This window comes from Convolutriloba macropyga, chromosome 1 (assembly GCF_964194025.1).
Source record: "Convolutriloba macropyga chromosome 1, txConMacr16.3, whole genome shotgun sequence".
NCBI classification, from domain to species: domain Eukaryota; kingdom Metazoa; phylum Xenacoelomorpha; order Acoela; family Convolutidae; genus Convolutriloba; species Convolutriloba macropyga.
In genome coordinates, this window is record NC_134468.1 from 36313020 (window position 1) to 36326135 (window position 13116).

Here is a 13116-nt window from a genome sequence, read left to right on the forward strand (position 1 = left end):
CAATCGGGTAAAATTGGCTGAAAAAAGAAAACCATTTGAGCATATAATTTCTTCCTCCATTTTTTCGAATTATTTAGACGGTTCGTACTAAATATATTGATTAAAGGGCATATTTAAATACACGTTTTCTTAAATAAACAGATAAAGTTTAAAGCTTAAATTGAAATGCATCAAAATCATTGGTACCTTTATAATATTGTCTTCAGTAAAAAGTAAGTTAAAATAACCAGCTGCCGCGTAAATCATGTCGAAATTATGAAGATGCTGGTGACTACTTAGAATTTGTAATCTAAATTTACTGGCGGGGGATTATATCCTCCTCTGGGTTTTGGATTTTTTTGTCAGTCAGTTTTGGTCGATCGGTATTTTTATCGGAAAGTTTTGTGATTAGTAGCACTATAAAAAATTTCAAGCGTAGATAGAATTTTAAATTAAAAACATTTTTTGTTGTTTTTCAAGAATTTTTAAATTAAAATGTTTGTGGCAATGCAGTGAATCGACGTGATTATTTTTACTTTAATCGTCTTCTGCGTTCAATTCAAGATTTTTCTCTTTCAAAATTTTTGCTTCAAATTGCGTGTTTTACTATGATTTGGACCAATCGTATGTTTATAGATACGCAGCAAACAAAAAGCTATTTTTGGCCAAGTTTTTTTACTTTCTTAAATGAAAAAGATTCAAATGTACTGGACTACCGTTTTCTTCAATTCTTTTGCATTTTTGGTTTTTGTTCTCACGTCAAACATAGAAAAGTCAATTTTTATGCCAGGGTTTAATAAGTAACAGTTCCCATATAGATGTAACAGAAATCCAATGAACAGATACTTTTGTTTTCAGTTGATGGCAAATGTTTTTCATAGCATCGGATGTATACTTTTTTGTATTTTTTCAAGTTTTGAATGCCCTTGTTGCGCTTTTTTAGTAATATCAGCCAATCTTTATAAACAGAAGCAACCCCAAAAGTCTTCGTAGAGAGGAGTTCCTAAAGCTGTACTGCTGTTTTTTAAAGATTTCTTTTGCAGTTTTCTGTTTCACCCATTTCTTATTTTGTAATCAACTGGTGCCTTGGTCACACTAATGACATGGCCAATTTTCTGTCTAGTCAAACACAGAGTAATCTTCTGGGTGGTTTTTTTAACTACTGGCTTTGATAGTACGAGTTTTAAGAAGGGGTTTGCTAATTTTGGATGCATCTTCAAGTATGTTACCATTTTTGAAACATTGTCACATTAGCGCAAAAATGACAAATCGATTTGGCGTTGAAAAAACACCCAACTCTACATGTCTATAACTTTGAGTGAATTTCCTATGGGTTTTAATGTCTTTTATATTTTTTCTCGTGATCATATTGAACTTTTGTTGTACCAGTTTTGTTTATCTTGTTGCAGTCTTAGGACCTATTGTTATTGGTCTAAGTGGTTTACAATTGAGGTTTAAATCAACGTTTTTAAGGTCTCGATTTAATTAGTAATGTTTTTAATTATTATGATACTATTGGTTTCCATAATATATCTGTTTTGGATTTTTTCTTTCAGGATTTTCTTTGTCTTGTTTTATTATCATAAAAGTTTAAAAGAAGGCCAATTGAGCTTTTTTGAGTGAGTAGCTCATGTTTTTAATGGCTTCAAAAACATTTTTTTCACACTTTTTCAAATGAATTATTGGCATCTGCAATTTTGTGAAGAACAATTGTTGTAGTTTAGATTTTATCTGTTTGCATCTGTACTTCGGTACTAAATATTTTTCAAAAATTAGTTCTTAGTGTTTTTTGTTTTGTAATGAGTCTTGTTTCGTAGTTTTGTTAGTGGAGGTCTCATTGGTCCTCTAATGCGGCACGGCATTATTTAACACATTTTTAGTTGTGTTTTTAATGACTTTTTTAACCCAGACACCCAATATTTTCAAACATTGTGAATTTTTGAAAATTAAGTAGAAAATGTGCTTGAGCAAGGAGGAGGAAGTTTATGGGGAAATGCACATTACCGAGCCACCTTGTTGAAACTACTAAGTCGAAAGCAGATTGAAAGCCTTAAACTGCCACAGAATATTTTTTATTCCTGATGCTTGTGATTACCGCTCAAGGAACATCACTGAAACTTACCAAATAATACAGTTTCTTTTGTTCCGCCATACTCCAAGAACAAATAATCAAACACACCCTCGTACGTGAAGTTTAATACCAGGTTGTAGTTTTCATCTGTTGAGAATTCTTTTTCCAGGAATACGTTATTCTCCGAAAAAGTCAGGCTTATTTTTGGCTTTGGTGTGAAAAACAAAACTGTGTTCTTAATTTGCTCAACCCCATTGTGACTAGGCGTCACCTTGCACTGGCGATTTATGCCTCGCCTTTCAACATTTTCAATTATGCACGGCTTTTGCAAAGAACTGCAGATGTAAATGACATCCGGTCGGCAATGAATGATTACGTTGGTCAATGGTCCGTGCTCAGTGTAATGCAGGTACACATTAAAATCTAAATCCTTTTCGTAAAACCTAACTTCCGTCAAAAGAGCAACTCCAACGATGAAATTCAAACTTTCTCCCGTTTGATTATCGGCGCCAACGATTGTCAGGTTCATAACTGCATGATATGAATCTCGGTCTAACTGCAATCGCATTATCGTTTGGAAACCTTCTTCGTAACATCTTTCTGTTCCATTTGTATGAGTCAGACAAACTTCGAGTACTCGACCATATCCCGGAAGGAATAACTTCAACAGGGTCTCATTGGTGGCGCTGTTGTAATTCTGCTCCAAAACTTGCGGAGTTCCTGGCTTAGTAGCCACAGAAAGATATCCTGGCTCACTGTGCAGAGTATTCCGAATCACGACGGCTGAGATGTCAACAAAGGTGCCCGGTAACAAATTTTTAAACTCCCAGCTTTGTTTAAAACCTTTGACGCAGGGAACTGAAGTTGCATGGTTTGTCGCCAGTTCTGGTTCGGTAAAAATTTGAACAAGGTCGCAATTGCTGATGTTAGTATGGACGTGAACTTTGAATTCAGTCTCCTTTCCAATGTCCCCTGCTTTAAGAGTGGGTGGAAAAGGTTTCAGATCAACGTACAATATCTTTGTATCCCCAACGTTACCCTTGTGATTAGGGGTAAGTTTTATTGTGTGCGTGCGTCCGGGATCCAGGTCTGTCACATTTTTGTAAATCTGTTTTGTGTAGAGCAGCTCTTCGTCTTTTGCATTATCGTCATTGATAGTGAATGATGTTGTGGAGTTCTCAATGCTAACCATCCAAAAGACTTCAATGAAGTTGGAGTTGCTTTCGATCGTTACGTTTTGAATCTCCGGTTCTTGACCTCCTGAAATTAGGGCAACCTGTTTATTGAGCGCTTTTTAATTGGAACACGTGCTCACTCTCTGGTAGCCCGATATTTTCTTGATATTGAATACACGGTTCAAATTTAACTGGCTCTCCTTTTTACTACAACGCGGCCTGCATCACTGCCGGGCTCATCGTTTACCCGGAAATCGCAGTAGGATCACCGGAACCGTTACCTACAGTTACTAATCAGTGTGAAACTTGCCTGTAATTAAATTTTATTCCCTCTTTTTCACGATTAGAGACTTGCGTCTACTTTTCATCCCGGATTTTCCTCGATATATAGATAAAATCTATCCCGGTGGTCATCTTGGAAATTCTCAACTTTTCAACAGCAGAAATTTAATTTCCACCAAAACCTCTTGAGGAAATCGTGTTTTAGTACTTATCTCTGCAAAAACCGAGCACTTGCGTCCACTGACATGAGCTTGGATGAGCTTTGCAACAAAAATTGCTCGGTGGATTGCTTTACAAAAAAGTTAGAAAAAAACGGGATAAAAATGAGAACAAGCCAAGAATTTCGGGAGGCTGCGCACTGGGTCGCACTCGGGTTGCCTTTTTCACACTCATTCATTATATACATGCATATTAACTCCTAATGATAACCCAGATCACAGACTGATTGATCCTGGGTACAGGCGACTCTTTACTGGGCCGTATATGGACAATTGGAAAAGTTTTTCTTTTCTAACGTTGATTCAAACGTCCGAAGTCTTCTATTGAGTTCAATTACGATAAATTCCATTGATATAAGAGCTTGCCAAGCTAGATTTTGAATAATTCTTAATAAGTGTTCCCTATTATAAATAAAGGAACAAGTAAAATTAAAGCGCTCCCACGACAGGACATGTTAAACTTTTTGATTTGAATTACTTTTTAGAACAAGGAAAATGTCTTAATTTAAAAGTACAGACTTGGTAATGATACAAAGTTGCGCGTGACACATTCCAAACAAGTTATTTTTTCTTAGTGGCCTGTGAATTAAAGCTTCCGAGCTTCAGAATTGTTGGTTTAATTTTGGCTTTATATTTAGATTATATTTTGGGTCGAGCTTTAGACTTTGGAAACGGGTGGATCTTTTCTTTTGAGCATTGGTGTCTAACTAACCAGTGAAATGAAACTTGATAGCCTTGATAAGAAACATACTTAATCTTGGAAAATCTTGCCAAGATCTTGCCATGTAACATGGCAAGATAATAACAAGATATGTACGAACTTGCAAGATCTTTGCATGGGTGTCAAGAAACAAGATCTTAGCAAGATTTCCAAGAAAGATTAACCATGACATGGCAAGGTGTACCAAGTATTAAAAATTCAATAGCACCCAGAAACATGAATTAGCACGAAATCACAAGATTAAGCTAGAATTATTAAGATTTATCAACAATTAGCAAGAATTATCTAGAATTAGCAAGAATTATCAAGAATTTATCAAGAATTATCCGAAAAGCGTCTTTGATCCATTTTGCCTCTTTTGTTTAAAGACTATCACCTTTCATAATTTTTTGATGTTTTGTGCCGCAATCCGTAAAAAAAGGGTTGAAGTGATTTAAAAAACATCGTTGGGGGGTGTGAAATTATTTTTTATTGATATATGACCAACAGAAGCGGATTCGAGAATCCGAGGACAAAAAGGCTTGCTTAAGTAAGAAAAATCTTGAAGAGTGCAACTTAAAAACATAATGTTGAGGAAAAGAGCAATTACTACATTCTGATCGCTATTTACTGCTCTCATTCAAATCAAATTTTAAATTTAGCAAGGCCATAGGTCAAATAACTACAATTAGCGAGAGCAGGTGACAAGTGACTTCAAAAAATTTTTCTAAGAAATAATAAAAGTAATCGCCTGATATTAAAGTAACAATTCTACAGCTCTAATTGATAAATTAATTTCGTGTTTTCTTATTAAAAAAGGATGTGCTGTGTGATTGTTGATTGCTAATTGTAAATCCGAAAACATGTGTTAGTTGATTTTATACCGAAAAGCGTCTTTGATCCATTTTACCCTCTTTTGTTTAAAGACTATCACATTTCATAATTATTTGATGTTTTGTGCCGCAATCCGTAAAAAATTGGGTTGAAGTGATTTAAAAAACATCGTTTGGGGGTTTGAATTGCATTTTTAATGATATATGACCAACAGAAGCGGATTCGAGAATCCGAGGAAAAAGACATTTACTTAAATGCGAAAAGTCTTGAAAAGAGCTACTGAAAATTATAATGTCCAGGAAAACAGCAATCACAACACTTTGATTACTTTTTACGCTTATCAATTACAGTGAAATTTATAGTGCCATGTTTAACCATGATCTTGGCAAGTTTAGTCAAGAAATTTTCTTGACGTTGCTTGATAAGATCATGGCAAGATCTTACCAAGATGTACCAAGAATTTTTGTCCTATCAAGATCTTGGTAAAATAATCCATGTTTTGTCAAGATTGTCAAGATCTTGCATGTCTTGGCAAGGTGTATCAAGTTTCATTTCACTGGGTAGAGAAATAGTTTTTGGAAATGAGGAATACGTGAAATGCAGGAAATTACACGACAATTAAACGGTTCGATGCTAATTGAAATGAAATTGGAACTGCAGTTCAAGATGCTGAAACAGCTACGCTGATCTATTCAATGAAACCATTCAAAGAGTGCGTATATGACATAACTACAGGCAGTTTACCCAATTTAGCAAAAAAAAACAATTAAACTTCAATCGAACATCCTTTGTTTTCAGTTTCAAAGTTTTGACAAAAAAATACTTTTCAATTTTACTTGATTCAGCCCTCATTATGTTATACGAGGTTTCACCTGAATCTGTTAAGAACTGATAATAAACTGACTTTTTTCTGCATTGAATAATTGATCATATGATGAAGCAATTTTTGGCGGAGACAGCAGTCGACAAAGAAAAAGAATGTAAAACAAATCAACACGCTAAAGTGGGACCTCAACATGGATACGAAAGATCAAATTGGGACGTATCTTTGCTCAGCATATTAGAAGCATTCAGTGAACTCAAAAACTCTATTTTTTCATTACGTGGAAAACGCAAAAAAAAGAAGGGAACTTCATATCGCCATTGTTGTGTGCTTTAGCAACACGAAATACCAATTGAAGTTATATTTTTGTTGGGAATTTTTTTATTTAAAAAAAGTTTAGAAATCAATTTCAATTTAGATGTTGTATTTCCAAGTCAGTCAGAATTACATTTTATGGTAAGAATGTACAAATGCCTAGAAGGAAACATCGCGGACTTTTATGTTGGCCAAGTCACAGTTGAAGCGGCTCACTTTTGATTAAATGAAAACTGGACGTAAGATTTGACAATCCCCTAGTGATGAGCTGATTCAAATCTTGCAAGTATCTTGCAAGATGGTTCAAAACTTGCAAGATTCTTGCATGAATCTTGCAAGATATCAATCAAGGCAAAAAAATAAATCGGGGTAAAAATGTTTTAGGAAACATCATTGAAGCAATTATTGTTTATTAAACAAATTACAAAACCAAATTCAATGAAAAAAAATTAGCTCGGATTCAAATTCTTGCAAGAATCTAGCAAGTTTTTGAATTCTGGAAACTTTATTTGTGTAAAATTTGTAGCTGATACTAACTTAAAACCAAATGAAATGACTTATATCAGTATTCTTGATCAGCAAAACTAAACCTAATTGACTTTTTTGTACACGCCTTTTGAATGTGAAATCTTTCAAGAATCTTGCAAGTTTCTTGCATGATTTTGAATTCAAATACAAATTTCCGACAAATAACTAGAAACAACTCGAGGCAATCAAATCCGTCTTTTTGAAATTCAATTTACCTAATTAAAGACGAAAACACCTTCAATCGTTTTCTCATTTTTTATTAAAAAAGAATTATTTTTCGGAACTTTTTGAATTTCTCGAATAACGAATTTTTAAAATAGGTCTTTTTGATCGGGTCAAGGAGTTTTCCAAATCAAACCAAATTCAAACTCGGTATAGAGTATTCCCTGTGTAGGTAGATTGTAGGACAAAAAAGATTTTTGCTATAGATTGAGGGTGGAAAAAGGAGGAGGGTGAGAAATAAAATCATGCTGGAGAAAATCAAAGTAGGTTTTTTAAATTTACTTGAGATTGTTTTCCGACATATATTTACTTTCTTGTTCTTAGCGTTCATTTTCAGCTCCACCAGTCACCCCCCGCAGCCAGGTAATTAAAAAAAAATGTGGATTCAAACTCTTGCCAGAATCTTGCGAGTCGGATCCAAAATCTTGCAAGAATCTTGCAAGTTGGATTCAAAACTTGCAAGAATCTTGCGAGAATCTTGCAAGAAGTATGTATTCTCTTGCAAGGTAGCTTGCAAGATTCTTGGAAGTTTTTAAATTTTTTAATCACTAGGGTCATGAAATAATTTTTGGCAACTATATTTACAACCACAGACTCTAATGTTCTTCACATGGATACCAAGAAACGACAAACATGAACTGTGGTTGATGTTTGTGGTTTGATGATCATGTGAATTTTAGGTTGTTTTCAGAGTTTTTTTTGCTCTAATCTTGCATGAAGCCGTAATTATTTTTGATCTTGGATATGTTATAATGATTCCATTATCTTGCAGCTCTTCAGCAGTCTTCAAACACTTTCTGGAACACAACGAGTCCTATCAATTTAACAAGACATATGAGAACTCGTGAAATTTTCCAGTAAATAAAGGCAAGTTCCGATAGAACCCGTTAATGGCTTCGATATGCTTGTCAAGGTCTTTTGTTGTAGACGACAGGGTTGACCAGTGAAAACAGAATCAGAAAAAATCCGGAGAAAATTATATCATCAAGTTTTGTTCGAAGACAGTTCTTCATACAAAATTGTCGACTCCTTGGGTTTTTATACGTTTTAAGACAAAAATATGGGAACAAGGAGATCTAAAATAGTCAAAAGCATCCGTACGTCCGAAGAGGGTAACTTCGCATAAAAGAGCATCGTGTATCACAGATGGGGTATTCGGCAGTATCAGATTGACATATTTTGATAGTTTGTCTGATTGGCAACCAAACACCATCCACTGTCCGGGAAGCATCGCGCCTTTTATCACTCCGCACTCGATTTCAACATCCTCATCATCGACCACTGTTACTCGAAGACCAGTCAAATTTGCCACTGAAACATCTTCATTGCTCTCATCTTTACAACATAAAAAATTTTAGGTCTTCAAATTTTTCAAGTCCGGTAAAGCGAGATAAAGCCCTATAATTATGAAGTCAACGTATGAAAAATCGTGGCTGACCAATATTGTGAATAAAAAGAGCACTTGTTGGCCTATAACTAGAAAGTTCATGGCACGATAAACTTGGGTAAATATAAATTTCTGCCGGATGCTGCCATTCAGAATGCTTGTTTCATGATAGGGACTGTAAATTTGATGGAAAGTGCTGCAAATATGTTTAGTTCTGAAGGAAAAGAAAATGGAGGTATTTGCCAATATTGACAGCATTGCGCAATATTATTGTCGCTACTGCAAAAGATAATTACAACCATTTTGGGCAACTACAATGTAACAATCCCGGTTCGAGATATCAGCGCCGTTTATGCGCAATATTTTGTAAGAAATGCGCTGAAGGCGCTAAAATTATGCAAGAAATGAGCTGAGTACGCTGAAATGCGCTGAAACGTGCTGAAATGCGCGGATTCTTCAAAATTGTCAGCGCAAAAATCTTACATAATACTACGCTGAAATGTGCTGAAACTTTGTCAGAAATGCATTCAAAAATTATTATTCATTCTTAAATAGTTTCACGGAATTTCAACTCTTTTTGGCACTGATTCTTGAAGTTGGTACCAATTAAATTGGTCTCACATTAGCTATTAACGTTTTGTAAGAATTGCGCTGAAAAGCTCTCAAACATGCTGAAATTATGTGATGCATTTGCTGAATTTTCAGCGCAGGTCTGAATCGCTGAAGCAGCGGATTAAGTGGTGGAAATGACACGGGAAAGATATTAGGATTCGAGTCTCAGTGGACTCTATTTTCTTTTGGAAACTTAAGGTTTTCAGCTTATTTCCTGTGACAGTTCAGCGCCTTTCAGCGCATTTCTTAAATAGTTTTGGGAAATTTTCTCGACCCGAGATTGAACACGCTGAGCAGGTTTAAACTTCTTGCCCTCAGAATCCCATTTTTGAAGCTTTCAGTATCTGAAAAAATTGGTCCCTGATCAATGCAATTGAATGTTCTCATTCTTTTCTGCAACTTGAAATCTTTTCTTGAATAATTTTTGGGCAAAATTTGTAAAACTGTAGCTGTTAATTTCAATTCAAATCTAATTTGAAACTTCAGCTATGATATATCTAGTTATTGATTACATTGGACTCAGTAGAGCGAGTTTCCTTTGTGCGAACAGAAAAGATCCAAAAACTTAAAATGAACCGTCTAACAAAAAAAAATTACGTTCCTAAAAATAAACCTGTTGTGCATCTTAATGGGAGATAATCATGGCCACTACCATGATTTTCATTAACTTCTACAAAGAATTGTAATAAGTCATCCTCAAAATTGTAATAAGATTCAATATAATTGTGTTCATAAAGAACCATTATTGATCGCTGAGATATACAGCGAAAATACGCAAAACTGAGTATAAAACCAAACAAAAACTGAAAAGTTTGAGTTACTCAGACTAAAACAAACCTCCGTTACAAACGTTTTAATGATCCTAAAAAACTGAGTTATAATTTTATTGAATTTCGCTAGATCTCAACTTTAGTTATCAGCAGCCTAAATGAAGATGTGCATGTGAATGCAGATTGAAACAAGTAGAATAATTAGAAAACTTGACATTCTTCAAGAAACGAAACAAAGCCTACTAATAGCTGAAAACAAAGAAACAAGCTATCTCAAGCTTTAATCTTTTTTTGAAGAGTTTTAATTTTTACGATCCCACTAATTGGCGGGATATGGCAAATTCGATTTTTTTGGTCAATCAAATTTTTATCTAATTTACAAATATTTGCAAATCATTTTGCAAATTTTGTAAAAAATAATGTGTTATGTTTGCATAGGGTTTGCAATTCATTTTTTTCTGACCTTTTGTCCAACATTGATATTTCTGCACAAGTGCCCTCACTAAATGATATAATAAGTTAAAATTACCCAGGTTTAGATTGTGTACCCCGGTGTATCAGGGTATCAACTTCTTCTGCTGAAGCCAATTAAAAACACTGGGTGATTTAGGAACTATCAAAATTAATTGAAAAAATTCAAATTTATCAACTCTAAATCAGGTCCATTGATAAGTTAAATGTAAACAAGGAGGCTCGGTAATGTGCGTACGCACATAATGTTCCGACCCCGCTCATCCACATTCTTGACTAAATTGGCTACCAAATGATGAAGAGATAGAAAACTTTCAAAACCATACAAATCGTTCAATATTCAAACAATGTAATACGGAAAAACGATGCCACGCTTGAGGGCCGATGAAAAATATTGATAAGAGAATTACTAGGAAGGACAAAAATAAAAATCGAATAACAAACATTATTTGCGACCAAAACTATAATAAAGTCTTTGATAAAATATAATAACCAAATCTATAATAAAAAATATCATAACAAAATTCAACTCGATTCAGATAAAAATCAAAACATTTAAACTATAATTCTTAGAGGAAATATGGGATTGGTTAACAGGTCGACAAAAAGAATAAATAGGTGCACAGTTCAAACATACTTTTCCGTTTTTGAAAAAAATTAATTTCAGTTATTAATGTCATTAGATATCAATTGAAACCACTAAAATGTTAATTTATATCTACATACGAAGAATTGAGACAAGTTTTTATCCAATGTTCGATTGCGCCAAATTTCAAAGCCAATGGGATCGACAATTATTGTTATAATTTAAAAAGAAACCAAAAATCCTTTGAAAGGTACAAATATATAAAAATCTAACATTTTATGAAATCTCGTAGTAACAGTAGTAACAAGAGCCGAGAAACAAGTGCTTCAAACTAAATCCGTTATAATTTTTGGCTGATTTTAAGCGGGTTGTGACTTGTGTTGACAGAGATTGAGCTACAAATCGAACGAAAAGCTTTTAAAAAGACGGAGCTCAAAAACCCAAACTTATTTTTAAAAACAAATCTTTTCAAGAGTCACAACAGACTTAGGATTAAAACAAAAAAAGATGAATTAATCTTCAACACCTCAGGAAGCCATTTGGGCTTGTTAATAATGAGACTAAGTCACGAGTCCACAAACAACAAATTCATAAAGAAGCCAAAATTGAAAAGAATTTTACGACATGACACTGTTCATGGCACTATAATTATAAGATGTTCCCTGCAAGAACTGCAAATCATCATTTTCCTTTTATCTTAACATCCACGACTCTTTCTCATAAAATGACTACTTAGACATGACAACGAAAACCCCAAAATTGAACAGTTTAGAAATCTCCAAAATTTGTTATGAAAATAAGCTGTCGAAGCAATCAGTCACAACGTATAAACAAGCGCGAAAAAATGTTTGAATCAATAAAAGTAATTGATACTTCTAATTGTTGACATTGAGTTATATAATGACCTAAAACAAAAGGAAAAAAGAGACAGATGAATGAAATCTTTGATTTCAATTTGAAATTATTTTTTTTTTAATTTAGTTTGAAAGTCATTAAAACAAACCGCTGCAAACTAAAATCTTTTACTACGTTAAATTATTCGTCTTAGGAAAGCAATTAGGATCTTTCGTTATCAAGTGTATGGCGTACAAACTTAAGTAAAATCAAAACGTGTAAAGACAAACTTAAGCAAAATCAAAATACCATAAATTTTGCGAGATAATTGTTTATCAGCCAAAAAAGCATAGACTATTCAACAAGAACAATTAACATATCCAGATACGCCTTTGGCTATGTTTTTCAATTTCCATACAATGCCTTCCTTTAAACGCATTTTTCAATAATGTGATAATTTGACAAGGACACAAAATGAACTCATAAAATATGCAAATATGATAAACAATAAAAGAAAAAATAAAAACGCATAGTACCAAAATAAAGAAACTTTTAGTTGAATATAAAATCGTTATCTACATTAATATAAAACTCTCAGAAAATTGGATTCTGCCTGTTTTTACTGAGACTGCCTCCGAAGTTGAGAGAAAAAAGAAAAAAGTGGATTAGTTCAAAAAATCACCGATATTTTCTCAAGAAAAACTATATTCAAAGTCATAACAGACATTAGATAACAGCTGAAAAAATTGTCTAGGTTCTTTTGTACCATCTAAAAATTAACTGGATGTTTGATTGGGGACACTAAGTTATTGAATTACGAAAATCATAAGAAATGAAAACAAAACGCAAGAAGTCCATAAAATTTTTACGAAAACAATATGTCAGAGCCATAAAAACCATGAGCTTAATTCTAAAACCAAAATATAATCTCGTTGGGTCTCGTTTATTTTAAACAGTATCTGTCATTTATAGCCTGATTCGAAATTCTTGTCCCTAATTTACGTAAAATTTCCGCTATGTAAATGTTTTACATAGCGGAACTTTTTTGAAAAGGTCGCGCGCCATTAAAATCTAAAAAATCTTTATCATACGGATTCATGATGAGATGTAGATCAACCCAGATTTTGCTGCGCGTCACGAAAAGCACTTACTCGTTCAATTCATCGTTTTTCAACCAAAATTTTACAATATATTAAAAATAAATAATGAATTTTGTATAATTATTGAGTTTATATTTCCAAAAACTGGCCACATTATAGTTCCCGAAGTTCTTAAAGCCAGTGAGAGTACATTGAGCTCTTTTTCTGAG